General features: G+C 41.8%; 1 protein-coding gene across 1 annotated transcript in view; it reads left to right on the top strand.

Annotated features, from left to right (window-relative positions):
* The window catches only part of SETD3 (SET domain containing 3, actin histidine methyltransferase), a 106,699-nt gene that overhangs the window by 65,990 nt on the left and 22,827 nt on the right, over window positions 1-17,882 (top strand).

Raw genomic sequence — 17,882 nt, 5'->3', positions numbered from 1 at the left:
ATTGTAATATTAATTGTGGTACTTGTTAAGCACTCACTATGTGCCAAACACTGTAGTAAGTGCTGGAGTAGATACAAGATAATCAGGTCCCACATGGAGTTCACAATGTAAGTTTGAGGGAGAACAGATACTGAATTCCCATTTGGCAGAAGAAGGGACTGAGGCACAGAGAAGCAAAGCGACTAGCCCAAGATCACACAGCAGTATGTGACAGAGTTGGATTTAGGACCCAGGTCCTCTGACTCCCAGGCCACATTGTTTCTCATGAAAAGGATAAAAAGTAATGGGCATATCTTCCTTTATCCCACCTGCCATCTCCATCTACAGCCTTTAAATATTATCACTTTCTCAGTTTTCACCACATAGAATCCATACCATTATACATGGTCTGTCTTCCCTAGCGTGTTGCATTTCACATACACTTTGGATAGAACGCTGTTGGGGAACTAGTGGATATTCTACCAGCCAGTCAATTAGTCGTATTTATTGAGTGCTTATTACGTGCAGAACTCTGTATTAAGGGCTTGGAAGAGCACAGTACAACAGAATTAGCAGATGCGTTCCTTGCCCACAACAAGCTTACAATCTAGAGGGGGAGATAGACATTAATATGAAGCAACACACATTTGGATCTGGCACCAGTGTGTGTCAGAAGAAACGGCTTGTGCAGGCACTGGGCATCAGTCAAGGCCTGCTTATTGTGATAAAGGTTTTACTTTATGAGGGGTTCATCAAGAAAGTAACCCTTGCATTATTGGAGAACTGACAATACTTCCCCCCCCCCCCCCCCACTTAATTCTGTTCCTACTCCTTAAAGGAACTCCCATTCCAAGTTACTATTTTATTGTCATCCTTCTATATGGTTAACTCAGTCTATCTTAGAGAAGCGTCTTGGCCTAGTAGAGCATGGGCCTGGGAGTCAGAAGGTCATGGGTTGTAATCCTGCCTCTGTCACTTATCTGCTGTGTGACCTTGGGCAAGTCCCTTATCTGTGCCTCAGTTATCTCTTCTGTAAAATGGAAATTAAAACTATCAGTCTGATGTGGACAGGAACTCTGTCCAACTCTATTTGCTTGTATTCCCCACAGTGCTTAGTACAGTTCCTGGTGCATAGTAAGCATTTAACAAATCCCACAATTATTATTATTATAATTAGATGGCTTTCTTTCAACTTTTAGTATGAGTAGTAGTTACAATCAATCAGTTGTATTTATTGAGCACTTAGTGTGTGCAGAGCACTGAACTGAGCCTTTGGGAGAGTAAAGTATAGCAGATTTGGTAGACAACAAGCTAGCAGTATGGTAATAGTGTTTATTTAGTGCTCATTGTGTTTGGAGTACCTTACTAAGCCTTGGGAAAGAATATGCGGATAGGAATTAGACATAGTCCCTGTCCCTCGAAGGACTCATAAACACATGTGGATGGTAGCTGCCAGGTGAAAGGAAGAATTTAGTGAGTTTGTGGGGTTTTTTTCCATCAATTGTGGCGTAGACAATTGACTACTGTATTAGTAGATTAGTCTTTTTATGTTGCAATTTCTGCCCCTTATGCAGTTTGAAAGATGATAGATGACAAAAATGAAAGTGTCTGGGACAAGAGAAGAGAAATTAGATTAAAGACTATGAACTGAAGGTGATTCTTTTTTTTTTTTCTTTAAGGAAGAAAGCCCAGAATACAAAGTAATGGATGAATATATGGAAAAGGAGCATTCATTCAATCATATTTATTGAACACTTACTGTGTGCAAAGCACTGTACTAAGAGCTTGAGAGAGTACAGTATAACAATGAACACATTCCCTGCCCACAGCTTAGTATCTTCTGTGAAATCCAAAATAATGGCAGCATTAGGTTGCCATGCTTCATCTACCTGGTGTATCTACTTCTATTGTGTTTGACAACACTGTTTTACATTTTTTGTTTGTTTGTTTTATTGGCTATCAGAAATGCTTTGTCATTTTGGAAGTTTCAAAGGTCGTGGAAGGAAATCTGGAATCCGGCTTCTTTGGTCAAGCCCTTCCTCCCTATTCCTTTCCTTCCAGTCTTGCTTCCCTCTTATCCCAAGCCTCTAGCACAGAAGAGCCTTTGGCACATTCATTCATTCAATTGTATTTATTGGTAATTAAGCACTTAATAAATACCACAGTTATTAGCTCAGTGTGTTTATGGTGAGGATGCGTGAGTTGGGAGGATGGAGATCAAAATGTTCTCAGGAATCACAGAATTCAGACTTGACTGAATTTCTCCATTTTGAGGCTTCCTTAATGTTTTGATATCAAGGAAAAACACCTATGAGAGGGACAGACTTCTAAAAATTGTTTCACACATTACCTGTGGTGTGTGTGTGAGAGGTTTGGAAGGTGGAAAAAGATGGCCTTCCTCAAAAAAGGATATGTAGTCTGCATGGGCCCAAACCCCATGATTTACATGCAAGTTAAGGACAAATGATCAAATCTTTTAAATAGAATTGAAGGTAAAAATTCACTCAATCGTATTTATTGAGTGGTTGCTGTTTGCAAAGCACTTTACTAGACACTTAGCACTGTATTATGCACCCAGTTCTCCTATGCCTAAGGGTTTGCGTTGTTTAATATCATGTGTTGAGGAAAACTACCACTGCAGAACTCACCCATTCTGATACAACTCATAAGCACTTTCTTCTGATAATTCTCAGTTCCTTACGTTTTCTAACCAAAACACGTAATGAAAATCAAGTCTATGGTACTTCTAGGTTCCTATTCCAAAGGATAGAGGAGCTGTTAATTATTCATTATTAACCTCTCCCCAGATATTTCTGTGTAAACTATTTTGAAATTGATAAAATACTTTCCTTCTCTACAGAAATTAAATCTGTAACACTTCTTAGCAATTGATGAGCAAGGCAGTTAAGTTGAAAATTCTAGACAGAAAAACAATTAAACTAGGAAAATGTTGGGCCAACACATTCAGAAAGACAAAGTTCCTAGTTAGAACCTTACATAGAGAAACAGCGTGGTCTAGTGGAAAGGCATGGGTCCGGAAGTCAGAGGACCTGGGTTCTAATCCATCAATCATATTTATTGAGCACTTACAGTGTGCGGAGTACTGTACTAAACACTTGGAAGAATGCAATATAACAATAAGCAGACATATTCCCTGCCCACAGGGAACTAATCCTGGCTCCACCAGTTGCCAGCTTTGTGACCTGGGCAAGTCACTTAACTTGTCTGTACCTCAGTTCCCTGATCTGCAGAGTGTGGATCCATTTACTGTTCTCCTTCCTACTTATATTGTGTGACCCCAATGTGGGACCTGATTATCTTGTATCTACCCCAGTGCTTAGTACAGTGCTTAAATACCACAATTATTATTACCATACTATGTCTCTCTTTCCTATTTTCTAGTCAGTAGTACTTGGCTTTCTGATCAAATATGAAACCAGATGGGTTTGAGTGCTCCTTAGATCAGTGTGATCCACGTCACTTACTTCTTTCTGTCTTCTCCTACAAATATCACATTGTTCAGTGAAAGTGCAATTTACCTGTAACCTAAGGAGGATCTTCACTTTAAGGCAGTTACTCTTTTCTCTCTGGACATAGTTTCAGTACTGTTTGCAGGAGACATTCGGTAAATACTACTGATGGTGATAGATAATTTTTTTACACCCGGAAAGAGGCTTCTCTATATCTGAGGCACAAACAAAGGTCAGAACAATTCTGGATTGCTATATATTGGCCTTCCTGTTGATCAGCTTTTTGACCATCATTTTAAAGTTGAAAATTGGCAACCGCCAATTAGAGATGCCCTGAGGACAGAAGGAAATGTAAGGACTGCAGAGAAGAGAGGTTGTGGTTGGAAAGGTAGATTCAATTCCCATAGAGGTGGTAGTTGAAGCCATGAGAGTCAGTAAGTTCTCCAAAGGAATGGGTGTAGATGGAGAACAGAAGGGGGTGCAGAACTGAGCCTTGAGGGGCTCCCACAGTTAGAAGGTGGGAGGCAGATGAGGAGTCCGCAGAAGACATTGAGGACTAGCCAAAGAGGTAGAAGGAGAACCAGGAGAAGACAGTGTCAGTGAAGCCAAGGTTGGATAGTGCTTCCAGAAGAAGGGGGTGGTCCACAGTGTCTAAGGCAGCTGAGAGGTGGAGGAGGATTAGGATAGAGGATCAAGATTAGGATAGAGACCATTGGATTTGGCAAGAAGAAGGTCATTGGTGACCTTAGGGCAGTTTTGGTGGAACATAGTGGGCAGAAGCCAGATCGGTGGGTGTCAAGGAGAGAATTCTAGGAAAAGAAGTGAAGCCAACAGGTGTAGGCAATTCAATCTAGGAGTTTGGAGAGAAATGGTAGGAGGGAAATCGGGCGATAAAACTGGAGGGATCTGTTGAGTCGAGGGAGTGTTTTTTTAGGTTGGGGCTCCTTGAGCATGTTTGAAAGCGGTGGTGAGCCACTGAAAAGTGAATGGTTGAAGATGGTGGTCAGGGAGGAGTAAGTGTTTCAATATGATGTAAAGGGATGGATCAGCGGTGAAAGCGGAGGGGTTAGATTTTGAAAGACGGCAAGATATCGCTTCCTTGCATCTGGGAAAGATGGGACATTTGAAGAGGGTGCAGGAAGAGAGAGACGATCAGGGGAGATTTTAGGGAACTCATGCTAGATTGTTTGAATTTTATCAATAAAGTACTTGGCCAGGCCATTAGGTGAAAGAGAGGGTGGGGGCAGGGTGTTTGAGGAGAGAGTTAAACACCTGAAACAGTTGGAGTAGGCAATTGATATGGGAACCAGTAAAGATGGAAAAGTATTATTGGATGGAGGAGAGGGCAGGATTAAAGCAGGAAAGGATGAAGTTAAGATCCATAAGGTCAGCCAGGTGTCTGGATTTCCATCAGCAGCGCTCCACAGTTTGAAAAGAGGAGTGTACCATAGAGGTCATCTAGGGCCATGGGTTAGTGGTGTGAGATTAGTGGAAGTACAAGAGAGCAAGGGAGTTAAATTCCGTGGAGAGGATGGTGTTGCGTGTGTCGATTTTGTGTGTCAAAAGAAGGTAGTTTGATGGAGCATGATGACTTTAGAGAATTGGAGGGGGTCAAAAAATCAGAGGTCTCTGTGGAGGAGTAGGATTTGTAGGGAGTGGGTGTGTGGGAGAGAAGGCAGATGATTTGGTGTTGGTGAGAGTTAATGAGGATAGAGATTGCACAGTGACTAGGGATGAGGGGATAGACTGTATGCCCAAGTTGGTGATGGGAGAGGTTAGGTTGAGCAGAAGGTCATTGGAGTTGAAGATTGAGTGGAAGTGGGCTGTGAAAGAGCTGCTGGGGGCATCCATATAGGTTTGAGGTCTCCAAATTATCAATGATGGGATGGAGAAAGAGAGAAGAAATGTAAGAAAGGGATCAGACCAAAATCACTCAGAGTTGGAGGCGGTGGATCCACCTGTGGGGCGGTGGATGATGGTGACTAATACCTGGAATGGGTGGTAGAACATACCATTTTGGGGGTTGTACAAGATTAGGTGAGTTTGGTAGCTGCTGCTTGGTCTTGAGTGGAGGAGACAGTTATGCCTGATGTGGAACTCAGAGATGGTGGAATATGGGGAGCAGAATTAGAAAGCTTGGATTCTACATTTCTAGTTCCATGGGAAAGAAGCCCTAAAACATTCAGTGTGGGACAGACATTGGTTATGGAGAAGGATACAATTTTGGTGAGCTCTGTGTGGGATCATGTATTTTTAAATAGTGTCTGCTTTTATCCAAAGGTAGTGATTTAGAAATAAACTTAATCCCCTCTTGAAGAGATTTGGAAGTCAATGCAAGGGAAGTTTGAATTACTGATGCTTACCCTGAACCATATTAGTTAATTTAATTCTCTAGTTCCCAGACATGGCACACTTTAAAAAAAAAAAAAGACCTTTGGCTTTAGGAAGAGTGAACTAATGGATAGAGCACGGGCCTGGGAGTCAGAAGGATTTGGGTCTTAATCCCACCTCTACCATTTGTCTGCTGTGTGACCTTGCACAAGTCACTTAACTTCTCTGTGACCTAATTACTTCACCTGTAAAACAAGGGTTAAGACTGTGAGCCCATGTCGGACAGGGACTATGTCCAACCTGATTATCATATATCTTTGTCAGTGCTTAGTACAATGCCTGGCACATAATGTATTTACCTATTTTGATGCTATTGATGCCTGTCTACTTGTTTTGTTGTTTCTCTCCCCCTTCTAGACTGTGAGCCCGTTGTTGGGTAGGGATTGTCTCTATCTGTTGCCGAATTGTACTTTCCAAGTGCTTAGTACAGTGCTCTGTACGCAGCGCTCAATAAATACGACTGAATGAATGAATAATAGTTTAGCAAATACCATAAAAAATAAATATTCCCTTGTGTGTGCATGAGTGCAGCTGTTTCTGAAATATTTAGTATCTATTTTAGAATTTTAAGGAGAATATTTTCAGCAAATCAGAGCTTAAGAGTTTCCTAAAAGACATTCCTGAATGTCTAAGTTTAAGGTTTAAGGTTTACTGACTTGATCACTTAAAAAGAAAAAAATCCCCAAACAGACTGCATAAGGGAAGAGAACTCTTTCTCCTTTTGAGATTGAATAAGTATGTAGCTGGTGGCATTTACTTACAAGTACTGGGAATAGCAGTCGTCTTGCAGAGGAAATAAGACCGCGATGATGGCTGGCGGCAGTGAGCTCTGCTTTATAAGCGGTTGGTGACTTTAATCATGTGATCCAGAATAATTTAACAAGGCTCCAAAGGATTTAACCAGAACAGTTTATGTCCTTAAAATAACTGAGGCCTAATAGAGAAGCAGCGTGGTTCAGTGGGAAGAGTACGGGCTTGGGAGTCAGAGGTCATGGGTTCTAACCCCGGATCCGTCACTTGTCAGCTGTGTACTTTGGGCAAGGCACTTAACTTCTCTGTGCCTCAGTGACCTCATCTGTAAAATGGGGATTAAGACTGTGAGCCCTATGTGGGACAACCTGATTACCTTGTTTCTCCCCGAGAGTTTAAAAGAGTGCTTGGCACATTGTAATCACTTAACAAATGCCATCATGATTATTATTAAGTCCACTTATTGCAGCAAAGAAATATTTTTTTGTCTGCTTTTTACTCTTTGATATCATTGTTCTTGGAAAATTGGTAGTAACCATTTCTACCTTTCTCTAGTAATAATTTTGAAGATCGTATTCCTGTCTGTCAGAGTAGGAAGCCTCAAGCCTTGTGCCCCTAGTAGTCCTTTCAGCACTGAACTGAGAGGACTTACGCTTTCTGAAAAGCTGGCAGAGCAGAGTCAGGCTCTCCTGAAGTTGAACTCAGGTGAGTTGAACTAAACTTGGTCAAACCCATAGTTTCTCCCTACACCTTCCTCAGCTCAGGGAATTGAGCACAGGATGCTACTGACATGTGTGGTTTTTTACCCATTCATAGATCCAGTGCCTGGCAAGAAGGGAGGTTAGTCCACCCTTGGCCCTGAGGGTAGATCAGCCAATCAGTGACATATATTGAGTGCTTACTCTATGCAGAGCTTGGGAGAGTACAGTGCGTTCATTAAATACGATTGAATGAATCATAAGCAATATATCAGAGTTGGAAGACACTTTTCCTGCCCCCAGTAAGCGTACAGTCTAGGTGGATGTGCAAGAAGGTAGTCAAAACACTCTTCCTCTGTCCCAGCGCCACTGTCAGAGACAGAATACTGGGCCGAAGGGATCATTGGTTGGAGCCAGAGGTAACATTTTGTTTGTTCTTATGAGGTTCCATATATTGAATTAAACGTCCTGTAGGTGCTTTAAGCTCTATGCGCTTGTCTATTTTGTCAGAAATCCCAAGTGATCTCAGCTTCTTACAGTACGTATTGAGGGAAAGAATTAAAGAGAACAAGATGTTTTCTATTAGCAGAGAGAGATCTGTTTCCTAGCAAACTTGAAATCCGCCACCTGTTTGCAAATTCTAGGTGCTTTAATTGGGTGAAGAAGAAAAGAAAAAGGTGGGCATAGTTAGTTTTTTGGACATTTTACCATAGGAAGGCCCCTCTTTCTCCCTTCTGCCTTCCAGGCTCATGCCTTCCCCCCCCTTCCTTTGTGCTGATCACCACTTACAGGCCTTTCTTTACCTTTCTCTGTTCCTCTATGTTAGCAGCTTCCAGAATCGTATATGGGCAGGAAACACTACCATCGTGTAATTCAAGAACAGTATTTCAATTCAGGACAGTTCAATTTCTATTCAAGTAATTCAGGACAAGGTCAAAATTTTGCCCCTTGGCCAGAGCTGTACCCAATTAAAAGCCCAGTGAATATAGGGCTTTTACCAGGCCCGCTTCCCAGCGATCTCATATCCAGACTCCTCTGGGCCACTTCACTTGTAGTTCGATTCTTCAGGAAACCGTGGCTCCCGATCACGTGCCGTAGCAACCCCTCCTGTGCTCGGCAGTAATCCGCCCTCTGTAAGGTGCTAAGGAGAACTGTGGCCTGTCTCTCATGTGCACAGTTGAGCACCTCTGAGTTCCCGTCCTTTATGCTTCGCAGCAAATACCAGAAGAGCCAACGTGAAAAGGATGGAGGACCTCCTCGCTCGATCCACGTAGGGCTCTACTTCCTACGTCCTCTCTTTTGTGACTTCCCTCTGCCAGGCTTCCTTCTCACTGGCCATCTGCTGGCTTTTGAGGCAGTCGTTTGGCTATTTATATTCCAAAGTGCTTGAAGCCCTGGAAGAAGTTGGGAAGGGGGTGGGGGGATGGCGCCGGAGACGGGGAGAGCTATGCTCACCAGGCCCGTTCCGTTCTGTTGTATCCATAGCCCGGTCCCCACTTCGCTGTCTTTCGAGGCTAAATTTAGCTGGCTGCTGTTTTATCGAGCGGCTGGGTATTTTATCCCTGGCAAGCTCTGGAGTGGTACTGGGCTAGGCCTGAGGCACTGGAGGCGTCTGATGAACTGAGTCACTCCTTCTTTTTGGACTTCAGCTGTAAGATGCTTTGAGGCTTTAAAGGAAGGGAGGGTGAGGCCGTTATCCAAGTCCAGAGAGCTCCCGGGGAGTAGGACTCCACCAGGGGGCAGTGGATCCATCCGCAAGGTGGTTGGAGTCTTCGCTGTAATTCTAGACCTAAACATTTCAAGGTAGAACAAATGTTCCCATCTTCAGTTGATAAAGCTGCCTTCTGGTAGCTCCAGATATCTTTAGGGCCACTGTACATTTTGTAGAGAGAGAGAATATTGTATTTGCACTAGATCGAGTCACTGTTTGTTTTTGAGAACTCTTGTTCCCAAAATGCATCTGCAGAGCAGGTGGGGATGGGTTATTTTTATTTGTTTTTCCTCCCCGGAAATGAGATTCTGCATTTCGCAACTCGGGTCGGAGAACATGAATCTCATTCAGGGGTCTTGAGCGTACGGTACCTTGGAATCTTGAGGTTAGGGTCGTCTGGTTCAAATTCTGGATTCAGTTTGCTAGTTATAGATATATTTGAAATTCACCTTTCATCATGTCATAGCAGTGGAGTCAATCCCACTTTCATATTGATTGGGTTGTGGAAAACTCATCTGTTAAAAAAAAAATGGAAGTATATCCTAGCGACACACAATTCACCAACCCCAAGAATCTTCATTTAATTTTTCACTCTGTTTTTTTCTTGCTTTTCTACATTTCTTCCCCTGATTTTTGTTTGTGTTTTTGTTTTAATGGTATTTGTTCAGTGCTTACTCTGTCTCAAGAGCTGTTCTAAGTGCTGGATTAGAAACAAATTAATCAGGTCAGACATAGTCCCTGTCCCAAGTGGGACTCAGAGCTTAATTAAGCGGGAAAACAGGTATTGAATACAGTTGAAGAAACTGAGGCACAGAGAAGTGAAGTGGCTTGCCCAAGGTCACCTAACAGACAGTTGGAGGAATTAGGATTAGAACCCAGGCCCTCAGACTTCCAGGCCTGTGTTCTTTCCATTAGCCACCCTGCTTCCCAGTTGTCTTCAATTTAGTTGTTCATCTAATTCAGTCGCTTGTTTCTCTTCCACCTTTCACTCTAATGTCCAACACTTGTCTTTTCTGCTCACCTTTCTCCTTCCAGTCCTCTCCAGCTTTGCTCTCACTCCTCCCTCCCTCCATCTTGAGACCCCTATGTCTTTCTTGTCCCCCTGATGCCATCTGTGATTGGAGCATTACTATATTGAATTGGAGGAGGCTTTTCTGACCTTGCTGGGTGGGTGGACAAGGTCCCCTGTGAGTCAGCTTATGCTGCCTTAATTCTCATCAGCTCCCACACTCTGCAAAGTGTAAGATGTACTATCTGATCGCTTGAACCAGAGCGGCAGTTTTATTCAGAACGAAGACCTAACAGCTGCTCTGTTGAAAGACTTTAAAGTTTAAAAAAAAAAGCAGAATGGCCTGGGAATCAGAAGGACCCAGATTCTAATTCTGACTCCAACACTTGTCTACTGTGGGACCTTGGGCAAGTCACTTAACTTCTCTGTGCCAGAGTTCCCTCATCTGGAAAAGGGGGATTAGGACTGTGAGCCCCATGTGGGACTTGGACTGTGTCCCACCTGATTAGTTGGTATCTGCCCCAGCACTTAGTACAGTGCCTGGCACATAGTAAGTGTTTAACAAATACCAATTAAAAAATGATCAAATATGTAATAATTAGAGACAGCATGGTGTGGTGGATAGAGCATGGGTCTGGGAGTCAGAAGGTCATGGGTTCTAATCCTGTCTCCACCACTTGTCTGCCGAGTGACCTTGGGCAAGTCGCGTCACTTCTCAGTACCTCAGTTCCCTCATCTGTAGAATGGGATTGAGACTATGATTCCCAGATGGGACAGGGACTGTTTCCAACCCGATTTGCTTGTATCCACCGTAGATTTGCTTGTATCTACCTTAGCCCTTAGTACAGTGCCTGGCACATAGCGCTTAACAAATGCCATAATTATTATTTATTATTAATTATGGTATCTTCTATACTAATTGTGGTATTTGTTAAGCACTTACTTTGTGTCAAGCTCTGTACCGAGCACTGGGGCAGATGAAGAAAATTAGGTTCCGGATGGAGTTCTCTGTCTAAGTAGGAGGAAGAACAAGTATTGAATTCTATTTTAGTCCCCCTCCATATCTGGACAGACTACTACTCTCCCCATCTTCAGAGCCCTTCTTAAATCATATCTCCTCCTCCTTAAATCATGTCACTCTTACTTTCCCTCCCCTTTGTGACCCCTACGTTCTTGAGCGTGTGCTCCTTAAACTCATTGATTCAGCACTTAGGTAAATATCCTTCTGCTCTGACATTTCCCCTATTTATAAATGTCTATCTCCCGCTCTAGACCGTAAACTCCTTGTGGGCAGGGATCGCGTTGTGTATCTTACTCTGCCAAGTGCTTAATTCAGTGCACTGCACACAGTAAGTACCCGATCAACACCCTTGATTGAGATTTACAACAAAGTAAGTTACGGTAATCTGTGGCTGTTGCGTGATTGGCTTTTGGTGCGCCAACTCCTCGAAGCTTTTATTTCGTCAGACTCTCGTGCACAGAAAAGGGGCCAATTTCTGCATGAAAGGAATCCCCTCCAATCTGTGCACCCTCAAGGGTCCAGCTCTGATCTGTAGTGCGGGATCTGTTCTTCGTACAGTAGGTGTGTATTATTAACCCGGCTGTACCATGCCCTCTGTTCCATTTAGCCTATCTTTTAAGCTTCCATTTAGCTTTTTATTTGAAGAATAGAATTTACCATTAGAACTTACCATCATTCAGATTTTCACTTGGTGAAGTAAACAACTTTTTGATATATTTAGCTTAACTGCCCTCAGAAAATTAGTGTATGTGAAATGAATGATTTAATTAGAGCAGATAGCTGGGACGATATATATCATTTAAGAGACTTCTTGTGGTTCCGATCCTAATTTTTTTTCCCCCAAATGGAAGAGTCGTTAGTTATAAAACAGTGCTTTGTTTCTATTGAAAATTATTTATTTAAATGAAATGTTCTCCTCTGAATTAGAATGATTGCTTATTTTGAAAGGATTTTTTTTTTAAATCCTCACAACTGAAAAATATTTTGTTCACCCGTGCAGCTCTTTGTCAGCCGTTTCACAAGTGCACTTGACAAATCTGAATCAGGAGCCACCTAATGATGAATTCTGTTTATTTTTGTTCTCCACAAAGGTTTTGTTGTTTGAGGTTACAAAAGGCTGGAGCTGATTTATGTAATACCCATTAACTGTTTATTTAGTTTAAGTACATGTCTGCATCTCTTCATTCTGATCCACCTGAAAAATTTGCATGCTGTGCAGCAGCCATCTTCTCCTATACTTTATTAAATATCTGTCAATTATAAATATCAAGGTTTTACATTAATGTCAAGATAGTACATCAAAAATTCATGGAATATGTGACTTTTTCCAAGGGTATTTAATACTTAATGCATTTGTGTCATTTTTCTTTCTAGATATATTGACAGGTTTTATTAAGTGTTTGTTAGGGAGATTTCATTTTTACCAAGGGACTGTAAAGAGAAGCTGCATGGTAAATCAATTTGAAAAATCAGGATATTGTTCATTTTTGCATCTTCAAATGCCTGTAATCTCTAGGTTTTATTTATATTTCTTCATGGTTTCTTTTTTGCTCAATGCTGATGGTTCAGCAAAGAAATGCAATATGACCCCAAAATGCTGACTTCAGTGTACTTTAATTTACGTAACTCTCAATCCTGGAATCATGCCAGATGGTAAGTGCTTAAAAATACAGTAGTTTACCTATTTTGGACTATTTGTATGAGCTTGCTCCTTTTGAAAAAAAAAAATCTTTTTTTTTAATTAAAAACTTGCTCTTTACCCAGAATTAATATCCAACAAGATATTGCTGGTTTATAGTAGTGGACAGCACTCATATCTACCAACTCTATTGTACTGAACTCTACCAAGCGCTTAGAACAGTGCTCTGCATACAATAAGCACTCAGTAAATACCACTGATTGATTGATACTTGCAGTAGGAGGAGCAGGAAGAGAAGCAGTGGTCAAGGTATTTATTTAGCATCCCTCTGGTTGCAATGAACACTTTGTAGAGTATGTGAGTTTGCACTCTAAAAAGGTATCAGGTGGGTGTCTGTCATTTAGGGACAACAGCTAAAAGATCTGGGAAATGGGTTGTCATTTGGGATGAGGACATAGTAATCCCTTTATCCTACCTCTTTTTTAAGACCAGTTTTTCAGAAATAGTAGTTTCTCATTCCACAGTCTTCAAACGGTTATCAGAGGCAAACCAAGAAGGAAGATGAATTGTTTAAAAACAATTGTGAATGCTTAGTAATAGCTTTGGACCTCTAGAGTAGCTTGGGTTATGGCATTTCTAGCCATGCCCTCTAGACTGTAAACTCCTAGTGGGCAGGGAACCTGTCTAACCCACCCAGTGATTCTGTATTCTCTCAAGCGCTTAGTCCAGTGCTGTGCACACAGTAAGTGCTCAATAAATGCCATTGATTGATTGAAGTCCCAGTTTGGTGGGATGAAATGTCCTTGCTGGTGGGTCCTTTGATGCCCCTGAGGTTCCCCATGTGGGTGTTAGTAAATAACAGGCCACTAAATCTGAGAAGCAGCATGGCCTGGTGGAAAGAGCATGGGCTTGGAAGTCAGAGGACTTGGGTTCTAATCCCTCCTCTGCCACTTGTCAGCTGCGTGACTTTGGGCAAGTCACTTAACTTCTTTGTGCCTCCGTTACTTCATCTGTAAAATGGAGATTAAGATTGTGAGCCCCCTGTGGGACAACCTGATTACCTTGTATTTACTCCAGTGCTCACAACAGTGCTCGGCACATAGTAAATGCTTAACAAATACCATTATTATTATTATTATAATCCATTTATTCTTTCATTCAGCTGCATTTATTGAGTGCTTACCGTGTGCAGAGCATTGTATTAAGTGCTTGGGAAAGTACAATACAGGAATAAAGGGAGATAGTCCCTGCCTGCAAGTTGCTCATAGCCTCTGTTAATAGTTGGCTGTCAGAATACTTCCGGTTTTTATTACATTTGTATTCAGATGGTTATTAACACATTCAGTACCATCCAGTGAGAAACGACGTAGTTCGAGCCGTGGCCATTTCACATCCACCGAATAGCAGCGTGACCTAGGCAGAGCACAGGACTAAGAGTCAGGAGCCTCGGCTTCTAATAATAATAATAGTAAGATAATGATGTTATTTGTTAAGCGCTTACTGTGTGCCAAGCACTGTTCTAAGCACTGGGATAGATAAAAGGTTATCAGGTTGTCACACATGGGATTCACAGTCTTAATCCCCATTTAACAGATGAGGTAACTGAGGCACAGAGAAGTGAAGTGACTTGCCCAAAGTCACAAAGCTGAAAAGTGGCGGATCTGGGTTTAGAATCCAGGACCTCTGACATCCAAGCCCGGGCTCTTTCCACCAATCCTGGGCTCATCAATTGCCTGCTGAGTGACATGGGGCTAGTCAAGTATCTTCCCTGTGCCTTGGTTTCTTTGGGTGTGAAATGGCAATTCGGTACCGGCCGCCACCCCCCCCCCCCCACTTGGACTGTGAGCCCTACCTGAGACAGGAATTGAATCTTATCTTGCATCTATCTTGCTTAACACATATCAAGCAGTTAACAAATACCACAAGAAAAACAGCATGGAGTAGTGAGAGAAGCAGCATGGCACAGTGAGTAGAGCACAGGCTTGAGAGTCAGAAGGTGGGCTCTAATCCCGACCCCACCACTTGTCTTCTGGGTGACCTTGGGCAAGTCACTTCACTTCTCTGGGCATCAGTTATCTCATCTGTAAAATGGGAGTTGAGAGTTAGCCCCGTGTGAGTCAGGGACTGTATCCATTGCGATTTGCTTGTATCCTCCCCTGCGCTTAGAACAGTGCCGGTCACACACAGTAAGCACTTTACAAATACCACAATTATTATTATTACCACCATTATCATTATCATAGTTGATGAATTTGCGGGTTCTTGGCCTGGTTTATCGCAGGAACATCAACAGAGAATAATTCCAAGATGAGTGCATATCTTTCCTTCCAAAGAAACCCATTATTTCTTTAGCAGAAAATGGGCTTACATTAAAAAACAAAAACCACTGAGCTAATTCCTCCAGTGCCTAAGTTAACCCCATGGTTCAGCAATAGGTCGGTACTTTGGGAGAAGCTTTGAGTCCCCCAGACCACCGAGGGACTGTTTAGTGCTGGCTCCATTCATTGATGCAGTGCACTGAATGGGGCAGTGCCTCCCAAAATGCCTAGCTTACTACCAGGGAGTAAACTTAGACACAGGGAAAATTGGGCTCATTATTCATTCTGTCAAGATCCGTAAATGAAAGCTGTTGGAAGTAGGAACTTCTCTTACCCTCGCCGAATGCCTGAAGTTTTTCAGAATGCAAAATTCGTGCGTCTCGTCTTCCTCATTTCAGGGAAACCCTCTTCCCTTCGTAGTTGAGCCTTTCCCTAAAAGGAGGCCCCGTATTAGTATTGTTTAGTGCAGTTTTTGTGCGATGATTCAAAATTTCTAATGAAATTCATTTTCTGTGCTTTCAGTGACTGTATGATCTACCCAAACCAGGTTTTTCTTATGAGTCCTGTTGAAAGACTGTTTACTAAGTTTCAGCATTTGGATGTTTAGGAAAAACGCAGCGGTTTTTATGGGTGTTACAGAATCATAAAGGTCTTGCCCCGGAGTGGATGGTGATCTGGCTTTTATGGAAGAAATAACTGCAGAGTTTTCCTAGTATCACATCTCAGTACCAGTAGGTGGCATTAGTGCTTCAGGAATCGAAAGATCGGTACTTAAATCTACAATGTCAGATTCTGCACCAATGTCACCAGTTTTGCCCATGACTTTCTGGCGGAACAGCTCTGCACCCAAAAGTTAAGTACAGGAAGCAATAAAATCATTTTCAGCAGGTATCCATCACCATGATGTAAGGCACAATGTAAATGTTGCCCATTTAAATCGGGAAAAAAAAAAGCCCCAACTTAGAAGTCTGTCATCTTTTCCCACCTGGTTCCTTGTGAATTGTTCAGTATAAACCATCATGAGGTTAAATATTTAAAAGTACTTTGGCTTGATCAGCAGTAAAGAAATGTTCCAAGGAAGGTTGTCATTTTGGTACTTTAGGGCACTGAATTCATTTTGTGGCTCTCCTTTCTTTAGGAAGCTTCCACTCCTACTTAACGCCACTGTCCAGGAACTAGAACGAGGAACCAATATAATTCCTAGGGATAGAGTCCCCTAAGATCCTGCGTGACCAATATGGATCCTATTACCAATGGTCAAATCTCATAAATTTATCTTTTATCAGTATTAGTGCTATTAATATTATCTCGATTAAAATAGTCACGATTGGACCCCTTGGCCTCAAGACATACCAATCAATTTAAAATTAGAGAAGGGAAATGTTCAACTCATTTTATTTTGCATCCATCTCCACCTCACTTTGATCCCGTGTTACTGGGTTGGCCACGACCTCTAGAAAAATAGTTTAGGAAAATATATTATAATTCTTAATAAAGTTCCTGGTCCTTAATGATACACTCTTTCCCCCTTTAGGGGGTAATTCTTGGAACTTACTGTTTGGAGAGTGAAAAGTCACAGCCATTTCAAGCAGTTCATAGTGCAGTGTAAAATTTCTTGTAGGAAAAACAGAGTGGTCTTCCCTGGGGATTCAACCCTAGAATCACTCCAAAGTTTCAGGGAATTACACCTCTCTGGGGTGACATTAAACTTAGCCTTTATATTTGTTTGGCTTTAATGCGTACGACTGTGTTGGCTGTGTATTTCACCAAATAGCGCAGTCTTATGAATAATTCTCCTGTAACGGTTAAGATCGTTTTTCCTGTTTTTGTGTTACTTTGTCCCTCCGCTTGAGGATGTTTTATCAGCGGGCGAATTTCATCTTCCCAGCCACTCGTAATATGAAAGTTTAGGTGACAAGGCTGTGCATTTCCGGTATGATTTCTTTCAAAGGGTTAAAACAGGGCTGAGCATTAGATGAAGGGAAGGCAGCACCTGGGAGCTAACACCCAATTGGCAGTCTTTTGTAATATATAATTTGCCTAAAATTGCGCACTGAGCACAAGCTTTTGTTTTCTAATTGATTTACGGTTTGAGCCACTTTTACCTCATCCCCTACTGTCCTGCACACGGTGCCAGCGAGTACATTACAGTGAGAGATGATAAATTACCATGCACTTGTGATGCTAATGCGTCAAGAGTAAAAACTGCATACTACATGGAGCTTCATGCATTAACAGTGGTGCAGAGATACAGCCAAGCAAAATTTCATTTGTATCGCAGAAATAACCATTTGTTCATTTGATCGCTTACTGCAATCTGTCTATCAGACTGTAATTGAAACCGAAGATTAAAATTATACCGTTACAGCTTTTAATTTCTTAATTGAAGTAAAGTTTCAAAGTGCTTGAAAGGTCTAAAGGAGGGGAGGAGGCAGTCAGGGTAAAATATTCTCTCATAAGTGTCAAGTTTGGGACATTTGACAAAATGCTCTTTTGTCCATAAAAGTGGCGAGATCGGAAAGAATCTTAAAAGCTTTTTTTTAAAACATACTGCTTTATCTCCTTATTTAATTGACATGGTTTTTATATTGTGACTCTGTCTTACACTGTTGAGTTTCTAATGCTTTCAATATTTCCTTTAACTTTCGGTGCAGGAAACACGTGCATTGTACTTAGATTTTTTTTTTTAATTTTACCTTTTTAACTGGCTCATCACAGAGGAGCTTAAAGACCCTGGGAAACTATGCCTTTCGTTGATATGACAAAATATTTGAAATAAATACAGACTGCAGTTTAAAGCATTTTCTGATTCAAATTAACAAGGAGGGTTAGAACACATACTCAACCATGGATCTTGATGGTTTGTTTGTTTTGTTTATATCATTCATTCATAGTT

The sequence above is a fragment of the Ornithorhynchus anatinus genome, chromosome 1 (genome assembly GCF_004115215.2).
Source record: "Ornithorhynchus anatinus isolate Pmale09 chromosome 1, mOrnAna1.pri.v4, whole genome shotgun sequence".
Classification (NCBI taxonomy): Eukaryota; Metazoa; Chordata; class Mammalia; order Monotremata; family Ornithorhynchidae; genus Ornithorhynchus; species Ornithorhynchus anatinus.
The sequence above is the reverse complement of the archived record's forward strand: the minus strand, read 5'-3'. Positions and strand labels throughout refer to the sequence as shown.